At 47.6% G+C, this 22,862-nt stretch overlaps 1 protein-coding gene and 2 long non-coding RNA genes across 5 annotated transcripts in view; all 3 read right to left on the minus strand.

The window, feature by feature from the left end:
* LSM12 (LSM12 homolog) overlaps positions 1–22,862 on the minus strand; it is a 37,110-nt gene that overhangs the window by 5,219 nt on the left and 9,029 nt on the right. The gene's annotated exons all lie outside the window — the stretch shown is intronic.
* LOC144335769 (uncharacterized) lies at positions 49–22,306 on the minus strand. The gene is made up of 2 exons (XR_013406920.1): positions 21,499–22,306; positions 49–463 (listed from the first exon to the last, which is right to left on the minus strand). It is a non-coding gene; the product is annotated as an uncharacterized LOC144335769 (long non-coding RNA).
* Positions 18,360–20,184, minus strand: LOC144335763 (uncharacterized). The gene is made up of 2 exons (XR_013406914.1): positions 19,314–20,184; positions 18,360–18,605 (listed from the first exon to the last, which is right to left on the minus strand). It is a non-coding gene; the product is annotated as an uncharacterized LOC144335763 (long non-coding RNA).

Here is a 22,862-nt window from a genome sequence, read left to right on the forward strand (position 1 = left end):
AGGACCTAAGCTGAAGAAAGGAGGCCAGGAAAGACTGGTTTGGACAGATTTCTGTTTTCTCAGAAATGAAAAGTGAAACAAATTTTAAAAACCCACAACATACCTGAACAGTTACCGGTATTCCAAGAAAATGTTCCTTCCTTCCTTCTAATACTTACTGCATACCTACCATGTGCCAGACATTCACTATGCTAGGCTAAATACAGCCTGAAGTGGGTGGGGGAGACAAACTATAAAAAAGTAACTGAAAACAAGGTAATTTCAGACAGTGATAAGCACTAGGAAGAAAATAAAGCACTTTTAAAATTATAGAGTGTGGCTGGGGGACTATGTGATGGCAAATGATGGTGAGAGATTTAAAACTATATACATTTCCGACCAGGGGTGGTGGCTCATGCTTGTAATCCAAGCACTTTGGGAGGCCGAGGCAGGTGGATCACATGGTCAGGAGCTCAAGACCAGCCTGGCCAAGATGGTTGAAACCCTGTTTCTATTAAAAATACAAAAAAAAAAAAAAAAAAAATTAGCCAGGCGTGGTGGGGGGCTCCTATAATTCCAGCTACTTGGGAGGCTGAGGCAGAGAACTGCTTGAACCCAGGAGGAGATGGTTGCAGGGAGCCGAGATTGTGCCACTGCACTCTAGCCTGGGTGACAGAGCAAGACTCCGTCTCAAAAAAAAAAAAAAAAAAATATATATATATATATATATTCACACACACACACACACACACACACACACTTTTAACTGGCTGTATCACTGAGGTTGGGAGTTCGAGACCAGGCTGGCCAACATGGTGAAACTCCATCTCTACTAAAATTACAAAAATTAGCCGGGCATGGTGGTGCACGCCTTTAATCTCAGCTACTCAGAAGGCTGAGGCAGCAGAATCACTTGAACCCAGCAGGCAGACGTTGCAGTGAGCCGAGGTCATGCTACAGTACTCCAGCCTGGGCAAAGCAGCGAGACTCTGTCTCTTAAAAAAAAAAATATATATATATACATATACACAACACACACACACACACACACGTGCAATTTCCATTTCAAGATGAAAATAAGGAATGTTTATGAGCTATTGTGCTAGAGCCTCCAGTTTAAAAATTAATACATACTACACCTTCACAGACCACAATTTGAGCCTCTAAAAACTCTTACAGGACATTATCTGTGCTCACATAAGGAGCCAGGATTCAAGTAAATCTAACCATAAACGCTGTCCACCTTTGCTTCAGCTAAAGGCAACCCTGTCCCGTTTTTGAGAAAAAGGAAGAGTCTTGGCCGGGCGCGGTGGCTCAAGCCCGTAATCCCAGCACTTTGGGAGGCCGAGACGGGCGGATCACGAGGTCAGGAGATCGAGACCATCCTGGCTAACACGGTGAAACCCCGTCTCTACTAAAATACAAAAAAAATTAGCCGGGCGAGGTGGCGGGCGCCTGTACTCCCAGCTACTGGGGAGGCTGAGGCAGGAGAGTGGCGTGAACCCGGGAGGCGGGGCTTGCAGTGAGCTGAGATCCGGCCATTGCACTCCAGCCTGGGCAACAGAGCGAGATTCCGTCTCAAAAAAAAAAAAAAGAAAAGAAAAAGGAAGAGTCTGAATTCTACGTCATCTCTGTTCCTTCACTGCCCTCTGGTGGAACAATCCACAAACTGATCAAAAGAAAATCTAGTAAAATCTGGTAGTCTACTACAATCTAGTAAATTCTACCCTGTCAATCCCTATCACCTCTCCAGCACATTTCTGATCCCCACCCCACACTACTGGATGCCAGAGATTGCAGAGGCACAAATTTGTTTGAGTGTAAGACAACACAAATGTGCCAGACAAGGTAGTTAAAACAAAAGCAAACAATGCATCTTAAAAGTCCAACAAATAATCTGGAGACTTTTCAGACCCATGAACATAAACAGCTGAGTCTAACAATGCTGCAGCACATGTGCAAACACACACAAAAACACACAATTTGTCCTCAAACATCAGTTCCTTAAATAAGAAGAGGCACTGGCCGGGCGCGGTAGCTTATGCCTGTAATCCCAGCACTTTGAGATGCCAAGGCGGACGGATCACCTGAGGTCAGGAGTTCGAGACCAACCTGGTCAACATGGTGAAACCCTGTGTCTACTAAAAATACAAAGATTAGATGGGTGTGGTGGTGCGTGCCTTTAATCCAAGCTACTCGGGAGGCTGAGACAGGAGAATCGCTTGAACCCGGGAGAAGGAGACTGCAGTGAGCCGAGATCACGCCACTGCACTCCAGCCTGGGCGACAGAGCAAGACACCGTCTCAAAAAAAAAAAAAAAAGCGGGGGGGACCATACCTACAGCATGTTCCAAAAGTACCTTGATGCTTGGAATCTTCAAACATTTATATTCTGCTTTTACAGTGATCCATCAAACCATAAACCAAGCATAGCTTTTTTTTCTTGAGATTGAGTTTCGCTCTTGTTGCCCAGGCTGGAGTACAACGGCATGATCTCAGCTCACTGCAACCTCCGCCTCCCAGGTTCAAGGGATTCTCCTGTCTCAGCCTCCCGAGTAGCTGGGATTACAGGCGCACACTACTCCCCGCCCAGCTATTTTTTTTTTTTTTAGACGGAGTCTTGCTCTGTCGCCCAGGCTGGAGTGCAGTGGCGCAAGCTCTGCTCACTGCAAGCTCCGCCTCTGGGTTCACGTCATTCTCCTGCCTCAGCCTCCCGAGCAGCCGGGACTACAGGTGCCTGCCACCATGCCTGGCTACATTTTTTTGTATTTTTTTAGTAGAGATGGGGCTTCACTATGTTAGCCAGGATGGTCTCGATCTCCTAACCTCGTGATCCATCCACCTCGGCCTCCCAAAGTGCTGGGATTACAGGCATGAGCCACCATGCCCGGCCATTTTTTTGTATTTTTAGTAGAGACAGGGTTTCACCATGTTGGCCAGGCTGGTCTCCAACTCCTGACCTCAGGTGATCCACCCGCCTCAGCCTCCCAAAGTGCTGGTATTACAGGCGTGAGCCACTGCGCCCAGCTCCAAGCATAGTTTTATAGCAGGGGAAGTAAACCAAGTGTCTAATTCTTTGTTTATAAAATTAAGCACTTTGTCAAGGCTTAAGTTTGACTATGAAAAAAAAAGGAGGCCTTCGACTGCCATGTGGCACTGGGTATTCTTGTCCTTGCAAGTTTCAAAGACTGTCTTAGGAAGGAGGAGCGGGTGTGAGCACAGAAGGCCAGCTCATGCTGTCATTTCAGTCTCCCTGGGTAAGAGAGGGAAGATGGCAAAACTCTGCAGTGATCTGAAGCCAGAGCTCCTTTTTCACAGGATCTCTAGGACGTGGAGAGAAACAAATACAGCAGCAATATATATATAATCTTTCAAGACTGGCTGCCATTCTGGCCCCACCAGGCTATAACTTTACAGACAAATAAACACACAGGCTGACAGCATTCGAAGCAGTGGCAATCCCAACTGTAGCAAGAAAGCCTTGTAGCTTCTATGTAGTTTCTATGGAAAGAGAGCTGCTGATGATGTATTTTAAGCAGCAACAAGCAACGCTTACTCAAGCACCAAAAAAACCCTGGTAACAAGGAGAAGTTTCCTTTTTTTTTTTTTTTTTGAGACGGAGTCTTGCTCTGTGGCCCATGCTGGTACAGTGGTGCGATCTCAGCTCACTGCAACCTAAGAAGGAGTTTCCTGGAATCTTGCTTTCCAAACAATGCCTTAAGAAAATCTGAACTCGGCCAGCACTGTGGCTCACGCCTGTAATCCCAGAATTTTGGGAGGCTGAGGTGGGAGGATCACTTAAGCCAAGTAGTTACAGACCAGCCTGGGCAACATAGTGGGACCCTGTCTCTATTAAAAAAAAAAAAAAATCTTCAAGGAAAGAAGGAAAAACTGGAGGGTGGCAGAGCTCCTGGGAAGCATCTAGTGGTCAGGCAGGCATTTACCTTACAAGCAGACTGGAGGATCTCACTTTGAAACCTCAATCCCCTTTAAAAACATTTATTCCTGAAAATCAAAATCATCTCCGAATGCTGGGTCAGAGAAAGCTGCTTCTATAAAGCTTGTGTTGACTAGATAGTCTGAACGCTCAAAGAGTAAAATGTCTTTGTCACCTACATAGTAGCTTAAAAACATAACATCACCCCATTTAGTAAGAGAAAAGAGTTGGCTCAGGAAACCAGGCATCTATGTAGAATGTTTAAGAATGGAACTGACAAATTAAGCTAGAGAAGGGGAGGAAAAAAAGCTGGATGAAGAGCCACTTGAATTTTTGCCAGAGAGAAAATAAAATGGATATAAATCTCAGCCAGAAGTGATTCTTTAGACAGGCTGAGTAACAATGACACACTGGTTATAGAACGATTTCAAAATACACCCCCTACCCCCGCCAAAATACCAGTTGTGCAAGTGCAATCTCCCCTAAACGCTCCAAAAGCAAAGGAGAATGGATTAGACAATTCTCCATTTCAATCCTAATGCAAACAGATCCCAAATGCTAAATGATGTAAGGGGGCACTTGGAAAAGTCAGCAGAAATGACTGTAAGCTGACTACGTATTTTCAGTTTGCCCCCAATATCCCCAACCTATAGTAATGCTTTAAGGATCTAGACTGAGCTACAGGGATCTGCTTTTAACAGGAAGCTGTACAAATGTGATAAAATCTCCTAGAGAGGACCCCATCAATTAGGAGTCCCCATCAATGGGGGAGACCACTGTCAATAAAAGAAATTGGGGGTGGGGAGAGGAAGATTACCTTGTCCTTTTTTTAGTTATGAAAACTCATACAGAACATGAATATGCCTTCTTTTGTAAAGCAAATGATGATCACTCTACCCTCAATTTAGCTACCATACAAATCTAAACTTTCCCACATATTTTTGCAAATGACTATATACCTATAAATGGCCCAATTATTCTAAGTTAGTAAGTTTATGGTTTTTGTCAAACCACTGGAGAGAACCAATAAAAGCTGCCCTCAGTAGAGAAAGTGTAGAATGTGCCTTTTAGGCTTGGGAGGGCCACCAAGATTACTTTTTAAAATCTTTCTTTTTTTTGAGACGAAGTCTTGCTCTGTCACCCAGGCTAGAGTGCAGTGGTGCAGTATTGGCTCACTGCAACCTCCGCCTCCCAGGTTCAAGCGATTCTCCCGCCTCAGCCTCCCAAGTAGCTGGGATTACAGGTGCTCAGCACCACGCCTGGCTAATTTTTGTATTTTTAGTAGAGACAGGGTTTCACCATGTTGGCCAGGCTGGTCTCCAACTCCTGACCTCATGATCTGCCCGCCTCGGCCTCCCAAAGTGCTGGGATTACAAGAGTGAGCCACCACGCCTGGCCTTAAATCTATTTCTACAGTTTTTCCTTTACTAGATATTTCATATAAATTGAACCATACAATATGTTGATTTCTATACTTTTTCCTTTACCAGATATCTCTCTTTTTTTTTTTTTTTCTTTTTTTTTGAGACGGAGTCTTGCTCTGTAGCCCGGGCTGGAGTGCAGTGGCCGGATCTCAGCTCACTGCAAGCTCCGCCTCCCTGGTTTACGCCATTCTCCTGCCTCAGCCTCCCGAGTAGCTGGGACTACAGGCGCCCGCCACCTCGGCCGGCTAGTTTTTTGTATTTTTTAGTAGAGACGGGGTTTCACGGTGTTCGCCAGGATGGTCTCGATCTCCTGATCTCGTGATCCGCCCGTCTCGGCCTCCCAAAGTGCTGGGATTACAGGCTTGAGCCACCGCCCCCGGCCCCAGATATCTCATATAAATGGAATCATACAATATGTTGACTTATGTCTCTGGCTTCTTTCACTCAGCATATTTCTGAGGTTCATCCATTTTGTTTCATATACCAATAGTTTTTTAAATTGCTAGGTAGCATTCCACTATGAGGATACAGTTCTATCTTTTATATATTCATTCACTAGTTGATGGACAATTGATCAAAATCTGAATTGTTTCCAGTTTTGTTTTTTGTGTTTTCTGAAACAGAGTCTCACTCTATCACCCAGGCCGGAATGCAATGACACACAGCTCACTGCAACCTCTACCCACTGGGCTCAGGCAAACCTCCCACCTCAGCTTCCCAAGTTAACTGGGACCACAGATGCACACCACCACGCCTGGCTAAGTTTTAGTATTTCTTTGTAGAGATAGAGTTTAACCATGTTGCCCAGGATGGTCTTGAACTCCTGAGCTCAAACGATCCACCCACCTTGGCCTCCTAAGGTGCTGGGATTACAGGCATGAGCCACCCTAGCCGGCTGTTTCCAGGTTTTGGCAGCAATCACACACAAGTCTTTGTGCATGTAAAAGTAAAAACATTTTACTTTTTAAAAGTAAGAAGTCTGTGTGTGTGGACATGTTTTTACTTTTGCTGGGTAGATACCTAAGAGTAGAATTTCTGGGTCATATGGTAAATGTTTAATTTTTAAAGTAATTGTCTTCCTCAATTAAAGTTTCCTCAAAAACAAAACAAAAGGCAGTGGCTCACACCTGTAATCCCAGCACTTTGGGAGGCTGAGGCAAGTGGATCACAAGGTTAGGAGATCGAGACCATCCTGGTTAACACGGTGAAACCCCGTCTCTACTAAAAATGCAAAAAATCAGTCAGGCGTGGTGACGGCCACCTGTAGTCCCAGCTACTGGGGAGGCTGAGGCAGGAGAATGGCGTGAACCCAGAAGGCAAGCTTGCAGTGAGCCGAGATCCCGCCACTGCACTCCAGCCTGGGGAACAGAGCCAGATTCTGTCTCAAAAAAAAAAAAAAGGAACTGTCAAATTGTTTTCTACAGTGGTTGTAACATTTTACATTGTCACCAGTAATGTTTGATAGTTTTTTGGTTTTTATTGACGGTCTCTCTCACTGTCACCCGGGCTGGAGTGCAATGGTGAGATCTTGGCTCACTGCAACCTCCGCCTCCAGGGTTCAAGCGTTTCTCCTGCCTCAGCCTCTCGAGTAGCTGGGATTACAGGCGCCCGTTACCACGCCTGGCTAATTTTTTGTATTTTTAGTAGAGATGGAGTTTCACTATGTCAGCCAGGCTGGTCTTGAACTCTTGACCTCATGATCTGCCCGCCTCAATCTCCCAAAGTGCTGGGATTAGAGGCATGAGTCACAGCGCCCAGCCCTAATGTTTGATAGTTCTAAATCTGCCACCTACTCACCAATACTGGGTACTGTTAGCCTTTCTGATCTCAGCCATTTTAGCAGAAGTGTAGCAGTTTCACACTGTAGTTTTCACATGTACTTCCTTTATGTCTACTGATATCAAGCATCTTATGTGCTTATTTGTATTTACTGCATCTTTTCTGACACAGTATTCAAAGCTTTTGCCCAGTTTTTAATTGGACTGGCTTTTTTTTTGAGATGGAGTCTTGCTCTGTCACCCAGTCTGGAGTGCAGTGGCGCCATCTTGGCTCAGTGCATCCTCTGCCTCCCAGGTTCAAGCAATTCTCCTGCCTCAGCCTCCCGAGTAGCTAGGACTACAGGCCCCTGCCACCACGCCCAGCTAATTTTTGTATTTTTACTAGAGAGTAGGTTTCACCATGTTGGTCAGGCTGGTCTCCAACTCCCGACCTCAGGTGATTCACCTGCCTCGGCCTCCCAAAGTGCTGGGATTACAGGCATGAGCCACCATGCCCAGCCTGGACTGTCTTACTATCATTATTATTATTTTCTTTTTTTTTTTGAGACAGAGTCTCACTCCGTCGCCCAGGCTGGGGTGCAGTGGCCGGATCTCGGCTCACTGCAAGCTCCGCCTCCCGGGTTTACGCCATTCTCCTGCCTCAGCCTCCCAAGTAGCTGGGACTACAGGCGCCCGCCACCTCGCCCGGCTAGTTTTTGTATTTTTTTAGTAGAGACGGGGTGTCATCATGTTAGCCAGGATGGTCTCGATCTCCTGACCTCGTGATCCACCCGTCTCGGCCTCCCAAAGTGCTGGGATTACAGGCTTGAGCCACCGCTCCTGGCCTATTTTCTTTTTTGAGATAGGTCTTGCTCTGTTGCCCAGGCTGGAGTGTACTGTCACAATCATGGCTCACTGCAGCCTTGACCTCCTTGGCTAACGCAATGCTCCCACCTCAGCCTCCCGCGCAACTGGAACCACAAGCAAGGACCACCATGCCTGGCAGGTTTTTTGTTTTATCATTTTATGTAGTGATGGGGTCTCCCTATGTTCCCCAGGCTGGTCTCAAACTCCTGATCTCATATCATCCTCCCACCTCAGCCTCCCAAAGTGCTGGAATTACAGGCACAAACCACCATGCCCAGCTTGCCTTATTAAGAGTTCTTGGCTGGGCGTGGTCACTCACACCTATAATCCTAGCACTTTGGGAGGCTGAGGAAGGCAGATCACTTGAGCCAGGGGTTTGAGACCGGTGTAGATAACATAGTGAGACAGTGTCTGTATTAAATACACACACACACACAAATAAAAACAGTTCTTTATATATTCTAGACACAAGTGCTCCATAAGATATATGTTTTGCAAATTATTTCTCCCAGTCTACGGCTTGTCTTTTCTTTTTTTTTTTTTTTTTTTTTTTTTTGAGACGGAGTCTCGCTCTATTGCCCAGGCTGGAGTGCAGTGGCCGGATCTCAGCTCACTGCAAGCTCCGCCTCCCGGGTTTATGCCATTCTCCTGCCTCAGCCTCCCGAGTAGCTGGGACTACAGGCGCCCGCCACCTCGCCCGGCTAGTTTTTTTGTATTTTTTAGTAGAGACAGGGTTTCACCGTGTTAGCCAGGATGGTCTTGATCTCCTGACCTCGTGATCTGCCCGTCTTGGCCTCCCAAAGTGCTGGGATTACAGGCGTGAGCCACCGCGCCCGGCTTTTCATTTTCTTTATGCAGCAAAACACAGAAAAATCTTTTCCAGGCCAAGGACAGTGGCTCATGCCTATAATCCCAGAACTTTGGGAGGCCAAGGCAGGCAGATCACTTGAGCCCAGGAGTTCGAGACCAACCTGGTCAACATGGCGAAACCCCATCTCTACAAAAATTACAAAAATCAGCCAGGCATGGTGACATGTGCCTGTAGTCCCATCTACTTGGGAGGCTGAGGCAGAGGAATTGCTTGAACCCAGGAGGCAGAGGTTTCAGTTAGCCGAGCTTGCGCCACTGCAATCTAGCCTGGGTGATAGAGAAACTGTCTCAAAAAAAAAAAAAAAAAGTTTACCATAAAAAGCCCATGACTACCACCCATACTACACTCATTTTCAATGCAAACACGATAGCTGCTGGCCTCACTATCAATCAGTTAGGAGCACTAACTGGTTAGCATCTCAAAGAATAAAAAGTACCAAGTTTAAGAACAGCCTGGGTTCAGGCAAACCAAGAAGCATAAACCTACAAATATTTGTTACTAATGTGCATATGGCTTACTCTTGAAATCACTGCACATGACAACCTGTGCTTACCTGGCTCTCCTTTCATTCTGCATGATTCCCAGTGAAAACACAGTCCTTGTATACTAACCAGTGCTTCCTCCTGTGCCCGTTTTATATATAGCACCTTGATGTGGGCAAAGGAGAAAAGTATATGCATTCAATACCAAAGCACATCAATATTAAAAGGCTTCTAGGCTGGGCACGATGGCTCATGCCTATAATCCCGGCACTTTGGGAGGCCAAGGCAGGAAGATCACTTGAGTTCAGACCAGCCTGGCCAACACTGTGAAACCCTATCTCTACTGAAAATACAAAAATAAGCACCTGGCGTGGTAGTGCACACCTGTAGTCCCAGCTATTTAGGAGGCTGAAGCAGGAGAATCGCTTGAACCCGGGAGATGGAAGCTGCAGTGAGTTGAGTTTGCGCCACTGCATTCCAGCCTGTGTGACAGACACTCTGTCTTAAAAAAAAAAAAAAAAAAAAAAAAAAAAAAAGGGCTTCAAATCATGCCTGATGCTGGGTAACCTTTATTTTTGTGTTTGTTTGTTTGTTTTTTGAGATGGAGTCTCGCTCTGTCGCCCAGGCTGGAGTGCAGTGGTGCGATCTCGGCTCACTGCAAGCTCCACCTCCCGGGTTCACACCATTCTCCTGCCTCAGCCTCCCAAGTAGCTGGGACTACAGGCGCCCACCACCATGCCTGGCTAATTTTTTTGTATTTTTAGTAGAGACGGGGTTTCACCTTGTTAGCCAGGATGGTCTCGATCTTCTGACCTCGTGATCCGCCCACCTCAGCCTCCCAAAATGCTGGGATTACAGGCGTGAGCCACCGCGCCCAGCCTTGTTTCTTTGTTTTTAAGAAACAGGGTCTCACTTTTATGCCCAGGCTTGAGTGCAGTGGCACGATCCTAGCGCAATGCAGTCACATACTCCTGGGCTCAAGCGATCTTCCCACCTCAGCCTACTGAGTAGCTGAGACTATAGGCGTGTGCCACCACACCCAGCTACTTTTTTTTAATTTTTGTAGAGACAGGGTCTTGCTATATTGCCCAGGCTGGTCTTGAACTTCTGGCCTCCAGCAATCCCCCCGCCTCAGCCTCCCAAAGTGCTGGGATTAAAGGCATGAGCCACTGCGTCCCGCAAGTGAGTGATTTAATGAACACCAAGGACACACATCTCATCTGCACACAGTGACATGGAAGGAAAAGGGAGGAGCCAAAAGAACAAAATCCAAGCAACATGCACTTCATCTTGTTATTTAGTCACCAGCTGGGCCATCTTATTTCCACATGCCCAGACCAGGAAGGCACAGGTGCTGTGGGGAATCCAGAGGGATTCCTACTACAAGTATTTAACAGGCTGAGACAGCTGATACAACAAGGGAATCAGAGAAGCCAGAGAGGAGCCTGCTGGGTGTGACCTACTGACTCCAATGAGCCACTCTCAGTTTGTCTTCTCTGTGTATTTGGGTCTTCCAACCAGCTGCCCTCACAGAGGGCTTAGGAAACACTGCAGCTGCTGCCCGGAACTGTTTGTGATGCCTTCAAGCCTGTCAAGGGATGGCAGACCAGAGTGGCTAAGAACAACTGTCATCGTAAGGGCCCTTGCATGTTCCCTATGTTTCGAATCTGGGGTAGGCTTTTGGAAAGTCTTCATTCTTTTTATTTTTTTGAGATGGAGTTTCTCTCTTGTTGCCCAGGCTGGAATGGCATGATCTCAGCTCACGGCAACCTCCACCTCCCAGGTTCAAGCAAGCAATTCTCCTGCCTCAGCCTCCCAAGTAGCTGTGATTACAGACATGTGACACCATGCCCAGCTAATTTTGTATTTTTTTTTTTAGTACAGACGGGGTTCTGCCCCCAGACGGGGGTTTGCCAGGCTGGTCTCAAACTCCTGACCTCAGGTAATCCACCCGCCTCGGCCTCCCAAAGTGTTGGGGTTACAGGCGTGAGCCACCGCACCCGGCCAAAGCCTTCATTCTTAGCTAGCAACAAACAGGCTCTCAAAAATATATCTTGCAAATATCAGCATCCCCAGCTCAACTGTTCCTAGCTGAAAGTTTGTGCCTGAATATTTCTTTTTTCTTTTTTCTTTTTTTTTTTTTTGAGACGGAGTCTCGCTCTGTCGCCCAGGCTGGAGTGCAGTGGCGCGATCTCGGCTCACTGCAAGCTCCGCCTCCTGGGTTTACGCCATTCTCCTCCTCAGCCTCCTGAGTAGCTGGGACTACAGGCGCCCGCCACCGCGCCCAGCTAATTTTTTGTATTTTTAGTAGAGACGGGGTTTCACCATGGTCTCGATCTCCTGACCTTGTGATCCGCCCGCCTCGGCCTCCCAAAGTGCTGGGATTACAGGCGTGAGCCACCGCGCCCGGCCCTTTTTTCTTTTTTCTATTTTTTTTGAGATAGGGTCTCGCTCTGTTACTCAGGCTGGAGTTCAGTGGCGTGATCTAGGTTCACTGTAACCTCCACCTCCTGGGTTCAAGTGATTCTCCTGCCTCAGCCTCCAGAGTAGCTGGAATTACAGGCACGTGCCACACAACCCAGCTAATTTTTGTATTTTGAGAAGAGATGGGGTTTCACCCTGTTGGCCAAGCTAGTCTCGAACTCCTGACCTCAAGTGATCTGCCTACCTCAGCCTCCCAAAGTGTTGGAATTACAGGCATGAGACACTGCACCGAATGTGCCTGAACATTTCCAATAAAATACTGTTTCTGGATAGGCGTGGTAGCTCACACCCGTAATTCCAGCACTTTGGGAGACAGGCGGGTGGATACTTTGAGCTCAGGGGTTTGAGACCAGCCTGGGCAACATGGCAAAACCCCGTCTCTACAAAAATGTTTTTAACAAATTAGCTGTGGGGCTGGGCATAGTGGCTCACACTTGAAATCCCAACATTTTGGAAGGCTGAGGCGGGCAGATCATGAGATCAAGAGATCAAGACCATCGTGGCCAACATGGTGAAACCCCCCCTCCACTAAAAATACAAAAATTGGCTAGGAGTGGTGGCTCACGCCTGTAATCCCAGCACTTTGGGAGGCAGAGGAGGGCAGATCACAAGGTCAGGAGTTCAAGACCAGCCTGGCCAATATGGTGAAGCCCCATCTCTACTAAAAATACAAAAAGTGGCTGGGCGCGGTGGCTCAAGCCTGTAATCCCAGCACTTTGGAAAGCCGAGACGGGTGGATCACAAGGTCAGGAGATCGAGACCATCCTGGCTAATCTAATCTAGACCTATCTCTACTAAAAAATACAAAAAACTAGCCGGGCAAGGTGGCGGACGCCTGTAGTCCCAACTACTCGGGAGGCTGAGGCAGGAGAATGGTGTAAACCCCGGAGGCGGAGCTTGCAGTGAGCTGAGATCCGGCCACCACACTCCAGCCTGGGCGACAGAGCAAGATTCTGTCTCAAAAAAAAAAAAAAAAAAAATTAGCCAGGCATAGTGGCAGGCATCTATAGTCCTAGCTACTGCTGAGGCAGGAGAATTGCTTGAACGTAGGAGGCGGAGGGTGCAGTGGGCCAAGATCGTGCCACTGCGCTCCAGCCTGGCAACAGAGCGAGACTTCGTCTCAAAAAAAAAAAAAAAAAAAAAAAAAATTAGCTGGGTGTGGTGGCGTGTTCCTCTGGTCCCAGCTACTCGGGAGCCTAGCTTGCGCCTAGGAGGAGGAGGTGGCAGTGAGGTGAGATTGCACCACTGCACTCCAATCTGAGTGACAGAGTAAGACCCTGTCTCGGGAAAAAACATATACATATACTGTTCCCTACAAATTGGACAGTTAAGAACTAAAAAAATACAGTGCTCTACTTGAAGTTATGTCCTAGAATACATAAGAGTAAATAAATAACAATGAATCAAAATACTGAATCAGGCCAGGATTAGTGGCTCATACCTGTAACTCTACCACTTTAGGAGGCCAAGACAGGAGGATGGCTTGAGTCCAGGGCTGCAAGACCAGACTGGGCAACATAGCAAGGCCCCTGACTCTACCAAAAAAATTTTAGGACAGGCACAGTGGTTCACGCTTATAATCCCAGCACTTTGAGAGGCCAAGGCGGGTGGATCACTTGAGGTCAGGAGTTCAAGACCAGCCTGGCCAACAAAACCCCATCTCTACTAAAAATACAAAAATCAGCTGGATATGGTGGTATGTGCCTGTAATCCCAGCTACCTGGGAGGCTGAGGCAAGAGAATTTTTGAACGGGGGAGGCAGAGGTAGCAATGAGCCAAGATGATGCTATTGCACTCCAGCCCAGGTGACAGAGAAAGACTCCATCTTAGAAAAAATTTTAAAAGTTTAAATTAGCCGGCCGGGCGCAGTGGCTCAAGCCTGTAATCCCAGCACTTTGGGAGGCTGAGACGGGCAGATCACGAGGTCAGGAGATCGAGACCATCCTGGCTAACACGGTGAAACCCCGTCTCTACTAAAAAATACAAAAAACTAGCCGCGCGAGGTGGCTGGCGCCTGTAGTCCCAGCTACTCGAGAGGCTGAGGCAGGAGAATGGCGTAAACCCGGGAGGCGGAGCTTGCAGTGAGCTGAGATTCGGCCACTGCACTCCAGCCGGGGAGACAAAGCCAGACTCTGTCTCAAAAAAAAAAAAAAAAAAGTTTAAATTAGTCAGGCACAGTCGTGCACGCTGGAGCCGAGGAGGTCAAGGCTGCAGTGAGCTATGATCATGTCACTGCATCCCAGTCTGGGCAACAGAGCAGGTCCCTGTCTCTAAATTTAAAAAGAAAAAAAAAACTGAACCCAGTCTGGGCAACACAGTGAGACCCTCTCTCTGCAAAAAAATAAAATTTTTAAAAAATCAGCCAGGTGTGGTGGCATGCACCTGTAGTCTCAGCTACTTGAAAGGCTGAAGTGGGAGGATCGCTTAAGCCCAGGATGTCAAGGCTGCTGCAAGCCATGTTCGAACCACTGCACACTAGCCTGGACAACAGAGCGAGGCCTTGTCTTTAAAAAAAAAAAAAAAACAGGCCAGGTGTGGTGGCTCACACTTGTAATCCCAGCACTTTTGGAGGCTGAGGCGGGTGGATCATGTGAGGTCTGGAGTTCGAGACCAGCCTGACCAATATGATGAAACCCCATCTTTACTAAAATTACAAAAATTAGGCCGGGTGCGGTGGCTCAAGCCTGTAATCCCAGCACTTTGGGAGGCCGAGGCGGGCGGATCACAAGGTCAGGAGATCAAGACCACAGTGAAACCCCGTCTCTACTAAAAATACAAAAAATTAGCCGGGCGCGGTGGCGGGCGCCTGTAGTCCCAGCTACTCAGGAGGCTGAGGCAGGAGAATGGCGGGAACCCGGGAGGTGGAGCTTGCAGTGAGCCGAGATCGCGCCACTGCACTACAGCCTGGGCAACAGCGTGAGACTCCGTCTCAAAAAAAAAAAAAAAAAAAAAAATTACAAAAATTAGCCAGGTGTGGTGGTGGGTACCTATAACCCAGCTACTTGGGAGGCTGAGGCAGGAGAATCACTTGAAGCCAGGAGGTGGAGGTTGCAATGAGCTGCGACCATGCCATTGAACTTCAGCCTAGGTGACAAGGCCCAAACTCTATCTTAAAAATATATATATAAATAAATAAATCACCACTCCGGCCTAGGCCACAAGAGCGAAACTCTGTCTTAAAAATATAAATAAACAACATGCTACATGCTGTCTGAAAAATAAATACTGTTCTTCAATAGTCTCTTCCCTCCTTTTTAAGAACAACCTCCAGTTCAGCTCAACAGAAAAGCATCAGGTTCTAAATTGCAGAGGTGGATAAACTGAGCCTTCCAAATCAGCTTGATCCCTTCCTTTTCCTTCCCTTTCTCTGAATCATTGCCATTTATTTCTCAAGCCCCTCCTCCATTGTCACATCTGAAGTGTCTTCCCTAAAATGCTCACTACTCTATACCAAAGGTTGGCAAACTGCCTCCTGTGGGCAAATTCAGCCAACCACTTGTCTTAGATAAGTTTTATTGGAACACAGCTATGCCCACTTGTTTACATGTTGTCTAGGGCTGCTTTGCTACAAAGGCAAGGTCAAGTAGATGTGACCAAGACCATGTGGCCAACACAGCCTAAAAGATTTACTATCTGGCCCTTTATAGAAAAAGTTTGTTCTTCTCTGCTCTATGCTCTCATGTACCTTGCACATATGACCACTAGTGCAGAGCAGGTCTCACCATATTGTTATCACTGAATTAGATGCTGCTGTCCCTCACCACTCCCAACAAATGTGAGACTCTGGAGGGCAAGAGCAGTGTCTTAATCATCCTGGCATTTCCCAGCACCTTGAAGGGAGAGAATGCAAGAGGGAAGGCAGAAAAAAGGAGAAGAAACAATGACTATCAAAGATTCAGAGGACCGATCATAAAACAGTTCCCAGAGGTTAAGGGACTAATGAGAGGTCACACATTCATTAACAGCACAGTTGGAAAAACAGAGCTGTTCTTCAAACTCCCTATATCTTACTCCACCATACTTTTAGCATAATGTGTAGACCCTTTAATTTCCAGCTCAAGTAGAATTTGCTTCAGTCTCCAGGGTAGTTTCTGATATTTACCTGAGCTAGTCTTAAAATTCCATTGCCAGAATTTGACTCTATCACTTGTTTGGTTCCCCTACCCCACCCCAAGCCTGTTCTCTGCCAGAAAAAGTTTTCGTTAGAATACCCTTCCCTTAATACTGGAGCAAATACGACCACTGACCCACCCTAATGTCCTTATTTTGAACTGTCTCCACGTCAAGGGTAGGGTGCAGAGGTGGCTACAACAACACACCTATGGCACAACTCTGCCAGACTCACCTGGGCTCAGCAATTTATCTTTTCAGGAGGACAACAATTCTCCTACTCCCCACTTCCATGTCCTATGAGGCCAAGAAGGTCCCCTTGGGAACTAAACTCTTGGCTTAACAAGAGCCCCACTGTGTCAGCAGACTGTCATGCACTATAACCTGAACCGAGTCACGAGTTCTACCCTGCAGCACTGTACCCCCATCATGATTCTGTGAGGTTGACCCCAAAGATTGAATGCCACTGAATCTGACTTCAAAAAGCCAGTGGGTTTTGTTGTTCTTGTTTTTAGACAGGGTCTCACTCTGTCACCCAGGCTGGAGTGCAGTGACATGATTGCAGCTCACTGAAGTCTTGACCTCCCCAGGTTCAAGTGATCCTCCCACCTCAGTCTCCAAAGTAGCTGGGACCACAGGCATACCATTACGCCTGGCTAATTTTGTATTTTTTGTACAGACAGGGTCTATGTTGCCCAAGCTGGTTTTGACCTCCTGGCCTCAAGCAATCTACCCACCTCAGCCTCCCATAGCGCTGGGACTACAGGTATGAGTCATCACACCCAGCAAGTCAGTGATGTTTTAAATGGCAATAAATTGTTCCACCTTTCTGAGGCTCTTCCTCTCCATCTCCCACCTGTATCTTCATGACACTTCTATGATGAAACAGCTGCCTGCTCAAAGCCAGGTGCAAGTTTTACCCGTGGACTCATCAGGGACTGTGGCCTTGGCAACATTTTCTTTTTCTTTTTCCTTCTTTAATTTTCTTTTTTTTTTTTTTTTTTTTTTTGAGACGGAGTCTCGCTCTGTCACCCAGGCTGGAGTGCAGTGGCCGGATCTCAGCTCACTGCAAGCTCCGCCTCCCGGGTTCACGCCATTCTCCGGCCTCAGCCTCCCAAGTAGCTGGGACTACAGGCGCCCGCCACCTCGCCCGGCTAGTTTTTTTTGTATTTCTTAATAGAGACAGGGTTTCACCGTGTTAGCCAGGATGGTCTCGATCTCCTGACCTCGTGATCCGCCCGTCTCGGCCTCCCAAAGTGCTGGGATTACAGGCTTGAGCCACCGCGCCCGGCCCCTTCTTTAATTTTCAGACAGAGTCTCACTGTCGCCCAGGCTGGAGTGCAGTGGTGCAATCTCAGCTCACTGCAACCTCTGCCTCCGGGTTCAAGTGATTCTCCTGCCTCAGCCTCCTGAGTAGCTGGGACTATAGGCGTGTGACACTATGCCTGGCTAATTTTTCTATTTTTAGTAGAGTACTTTTCTATTTTTAGTATTTTCACCATATTGGCCAGACTGGTCTCGAACTCCTGACCTTGTGATGTGCCCGCCTCGGCCTCCCAAAGTGCTGGGATTACAGGTGTGAGCCACTGCACTCAGCCAGAAACATTTTCTTTTTTTTTTTTTTTTTTTGAGACGGAGTCTCGCTCTGTCACCCAGGCTGGAGTGCAGTGGCCGGATCTCAGCTCACTGCAAGCTCCGCCTCCCGGGTTCACGCCATTCTCCTGCCTCAGCCTCCCAAGTAGCTGGGACTACAGGCGCCTGCCACCTCGCCCGGCTAAGTTTTTGTATTTTTAGTAGAGACGGGGTTTCACTGTGTTACCCAGGATGGTCTCGATCTCCTGACCTCGTGATCCGCCCGTCTCGGCCTCCCAAAGTGCTGGGATTACAGGCTTGAGCCACCGTGCCCGGCCAGAAACATTTTCTAACCCAGTTAATCATGAGGTTATAGCCTCTAGAAGCCAGAAAAACTATCTGTAGCAAAAATTTGCTTGCCTCAGACAAGTGGTTCTTCCTTCCCACATTCACATACCTTCTACTTCCTACTAAAATACACCTAGCTAAACATAGGCTGGCCAGGCCATCTCTGACTTTACTGGACATGTTCACACCTCAACACATTAGGGTCAAGATGTTACCAAGGGCCAGGCGCAGTGGCTCATGCCTGTAATACAAGCACTTTCGGAAGCTGAGGAGGGTGGATCATCTGAGCTCAGGAGTTCAAGACCAGCCTAGGCAACATGGTGAAGCCCCGTCTCTACCAAAAATACCAAAAAAAAAAAAAAAAAAAATTAGCCAGGCATGGTGGCATGTGCCTGTAGTCCCAGCTACTCAGGAGGCTGAGGCAGAATTACTTTAGCACAGGAGGTGGAGGTTGCAGTGGGCAGAGATCATACCACTGCACTCTAGCCTGGGTGACAGAGTAAGACCCTGTCTCAAAAATATATATAAATAGATAGATATAACCAAGAGCCCTGCTAATAGGCTATGTCCGCAAACATAGGCCACAATGCAATAATTATCACATCAACCCCAGGAATTTACTGATACTTGGGTTTAACCCTCAAATCACCAGAAAGCCACAGGGTTATACTGAATTTTAGCTGTGAAACTGGTAGAATTCAAAATACAAACAAATTCTTCCCTCAATGTGACATGATACCTAAAGGTACCCTGGGTAGGGCGTGGTGGCTCATGCCTATAATCCCAGCACTTTGGGAGGCTGAGGTGGGCAGATCACCTGAGGTCAGGAGTTTGAGATCAGCCTGACCAACACGGAGAAACCCCGTCTCTACTAAAAATACAAAAAAAAAAAAAAAAATTAGCTGGGTGTAGTGGCGCATGCCTATAATCCCAGCTACTCAGGAGGCTGAGGCAGCAATCCCAGGCACTCGGGAGGCGGAGGTTCCCCAGTCTGGGGAACAAGAGTAAAAAAACTCCGTCTTTAAAAAAAAAAATAAAAAGTGAACTCTGGCTGGGCGCAGTAGCTTACTCCCATAATCCCACCACTTTGGGAGACTGAGGTGGGAGGAACACTTGAGGCCAGGAGTGAGACCAGCATGGGCAACAGAGCAAGACCATGTCTCTAGTCCCCCCAGACAAAAAAAATTTTTTTTTTTTTTTTTTTTTTTTTTTGAGACGGAGTCTCGCTCTGTCGCCCAGGCTGGAGTGCTGTGGCCGGATCTCAGCTCACTGCAAGCTCCGCCTCCCAGGTTCCCGCCATTCTCCTGCCTCAGCCTCCCGAGTAGCTGGGACTACAGGCGCCCGCCACCTCACCCGGCTAGTTTTTTGTATTTTTTAGTAGAGACGGGGTTTCACCGTGTTAGCCAGGATGGTCTCGATCTCCTGACCTCGTGATCCACCCGTCTCGGCCTCCCAAAGTGCTGGGATTACAGGCTTGAGCCACCGCGCCCGGCCTAAAAATTTTTTTTTTTTTAATTAGCTGGATGCAGTGGCACACACCTGTAGTCCCGGTTACTCAAGAGGGTAAGGAGAAGGACTGCTTGAGATTGGGAGGTTGAGGCTGCAGTGAACTATGATCACGTCACTGCACTCCAGCCTGAGCAACAGAGGAAGACTCTGTCTCAAAAAAAATAATAAAAAAAAGTGAACCTTGTGACTTGTCCACAGCTTTACCAGGCCCCTCTATTCCCAGATCTATCTCCAGATAACCATTTTAATTCAATGGCAGCAAACTAATTTATTACTGGGAGCCAAGGATAAGTCCTTTGAATCTCTTCTTCCTGGTTCCATCTCATCACTTTCTATTTGTTAATAATGAATCAATGGATAATAAATGGATAAAAGAAGCTAACAGATCAGTCGTTGGTTTGGTAAGGGAGGTGACTGCCCAAACTCTGTATTACCTGTGTATTTCTATTTTCCATGCTTTGTCTCTTTTCCTACTGACCATCCCTTTCCTCTAACAGCTACTCTAGAAAAGTATTCTCCAACTCATCAAAGTAATAAGACTTAACATATCACTGGGCACGGTGGCTCACGCCTGTAATCCCACACTTTGGGAGGCCTAGGCAGGCGGATAACCTGAGGTCAGGAATTTGAGACCAGCCTGACCAACATGGAGAAACCCGGTCTCTACTAAAAATACAAAATTAGCCAGGCGTGGTGGCGCATGCCTGTAATCCCAGCTACTCGAGTGGCTGGGGCAAGAGAGAATCACTTGAATCCGGGAGGCAGAGGTTACGGTGAGCCAAGATCATGCCACTGCATTCCAGCCTGGGCAACAAGAGCGAAACTCCATCTCAAAAAAAAAAAAAGACTTTATCATTTGATACATTGCATGTATTCATCTAAACAAATGAATACATCCATTGGGCTTGGCTGCGTCAACAAGTCCCTTCCTAAGTGACTCAGTGGTGGAAAGCACAGACACTTCAGTTCTGTGACTACTCAACCTAACCTCCAGGACTCAGGCAAGTGTTCAACTAACTATGCCACTTGATAACGACGCCTTGGAAATAAATGTTAATTCTGGTGTCACCAGAGGTCTCTTAAAACATCTTTTAATGATACTACATATTAACGGTATCCAGTATAATTCTGATTTTCCCCAGTCTTTGGCTGGCAAGTTCCAATCTCTGAATGTCAGATGCAAAGCTAGGGAATACTGACAAAATATACCAGATCCTCAAACAATGTCATTTCATTCAACATCATTTTCTTTATTTCTCTCTTTTTTTTTTTGAGATGGAGTCTCGCTGTCTCCCAGGCTGGAGTGCAGTGGCGCAATATTGGCTCACTGCAAGCTCCGCCTCCCGACTTTTACACCATTCTCCCGCCTCAGCCTCCCGAGTAGCTGGGACTACAGGCCATACGTACCACCCATGCACAGCTTTTTTTTTTTTTTTTTTGGTATTTTTAGTAGAGATGGGGTTTCACCATATTAGCCAGGATGGCCTCAATCTCCCGACCTCGTGATCTGCGGTCTCAGCCTCCCAAAGTGCTGGGATTACAGGCATGAGTCACTGTGCCTGGCCATTCAACATCATTTTCTTACAACACTGATGAGGGAAGAAAAAATGTTGGGGGGGCCGGGCGCAGTGGCTCATGCCTGTAATCCCAGCACTTTGGGAGACAGAGGTGCGTGGATCACTTGAGGTCAGGAGTTCGAAGACAGCCTGGCCAACATGGTGAAACCCCGTTTCTACAAAAAACACAAAAAATAGGCCGGGCGCGGTGGCTCAAGCCTGTAATCCCAGCACTTTGGGAGGCCGAGGCGGGTGGATCACGAGGTCAGGAGATCGAGACCATCCCTGGCTAACATGGTGAAACCCCGTCTCTACTAAAAATACAAAAAACTAGCCGGGCGTGGTGGCGGGCGCCTGCAGTCCCAGCTACTCGGAGGCTGAGGCAGGAGAATGGCGTGAACCCAGGAGGCAGAGCTTGCAGTGAGCCAAGATCGTGCCACTGCACCCCAGCCTGGGCGACACAGCGAGACTCCGTCTCAAAAAAAAAAAAAAAAAAAAAAAAAAACACAAAAAATTGGCTGGGCGCGGTGGCTCACGCCTGTAATTTTAGCACTTTGGGAGGCCAAGGTAGGCAGATCACGAGGTCAGGAGTTTGAGACCAGCCTGGCCAATATGGTAAAAGCCTGTCTCTACTGAAAATACAAAAATTAGCCAGGCATGGTGGCGTGCACCTGTGGTCCCAGCTACTCAGGAGGCTGAGGCAGAAGAACTGCTTGAACTCAGGAGGTGGAGGTTGCAGTAAGCTGAGATTTCACCACTGCACTCCAGCCTTGGTGACAAAGGAGAACTCTGTCTCCAAAAACAGAAAAAAAAAAAAAAACGAAAAAAAAAACCAGCCTGGTGCAGTGGCTCACACCTATAATCCTAGCACTTTGGGAGGCTGAGATGCACGAATCACCTGAGGTCGGGAGTTCAAGACCAGTCTGACCAACATGGAGAAACCCTGTTGTTACTAAAAATACAAAATTAGCCAGGTGTGGTGGTGCATGCCTGTAATCCCAGGTACTTTGGAGGCTGAGGCAGGAGAATCGCTTGAACCCGGGAGGTGGAGGTTGCGGTGAGCCGAAATCGTGCCATTGTACTCTAGACTGGGCAGCAAGAGTGAAACTCTGTCTCAAAAAAATAAAAAAATAAGCCAGACGTGGTGGGGCACACCTGTACTCCCAGCTACTCGGGAGGCTGAGACAGGAGAACTGCTTAAGCACAGGAGGCGGAGGTTGCAGTGAGCTGAGATTGCCCCATGGTACTCCAGCCTGGGCAACACAGTGAGACTCTTTTTTTTTTTTTTTTTTGAGACGGAGTCTCGCTCTGTCGCCAGGCTGGAATGCAGTGGCACTATCTTGGCTCACTGCAATCTCCACCTCCCGGATTCAAGCAATTCTCCTCCCTCAGCCTCCTGAGTGGCTGGGACTACAGGTGCATGCTGCCATGCCCAGCTAATTTTTTTTTTTTTTTTTGTATTTTAGTAGAGACAGGGTTTCCCCATGTTGCCCAGACTGGTGTCGAACTCCTGAGCTCAGGCAATTCGCCCGCCTTGGTCTCCCAAAGTTCTAGGAATACAGGCGCGAGCCACCATGCCCAGCTAATAAGACTCTGTCTTTTTTTTTTTCTGAGACGGAGTCTCGCTCTGTCGCCCAGGCTGGATTGCAGTGGCGCGAACTCGGCTCACTACAAGCTCCACCTCCCAACTTCACGCCATTCTCCTGCCTCAGCCTCCCAAGTAGCTTCGACTACAGGCGCCTGCCACCACACCCGGCTAATTTTTTGTATTTTTAGTAGAGACAGGGTTTCACCATGTTAGCCAGGATGGTGTCAATCTCCCGACCTCGTGATCCGCCCGCCTTGGCCTCCCAAAGTGTTGGGATTACAGGTGTGAACCAACCGCATCCGGCCGAGACTCCGTCTTAAAAAAAATAATAATAATGTGTCGGGCGCAGTGGCTCACACCTGTAATCCCAGCACTTTGG

The sequence above is a fragment of the Macaca mulatta genome, chromosome 16 (genome assembly GCF_049350105.2).
Source record: "Macaca mulatta isolate MMU2019108-1 chromosome 16, T2T-MMU8v2.0, whole genome shotgun sequence".
In the NCBI taxonomy this organism is placed as follows: domain Eukaryota; kingdom Metazoa; phylum Chordata; class Mammalia; order Primates; family Cercopithecidae; genus Macaca; species Macaca mulatta.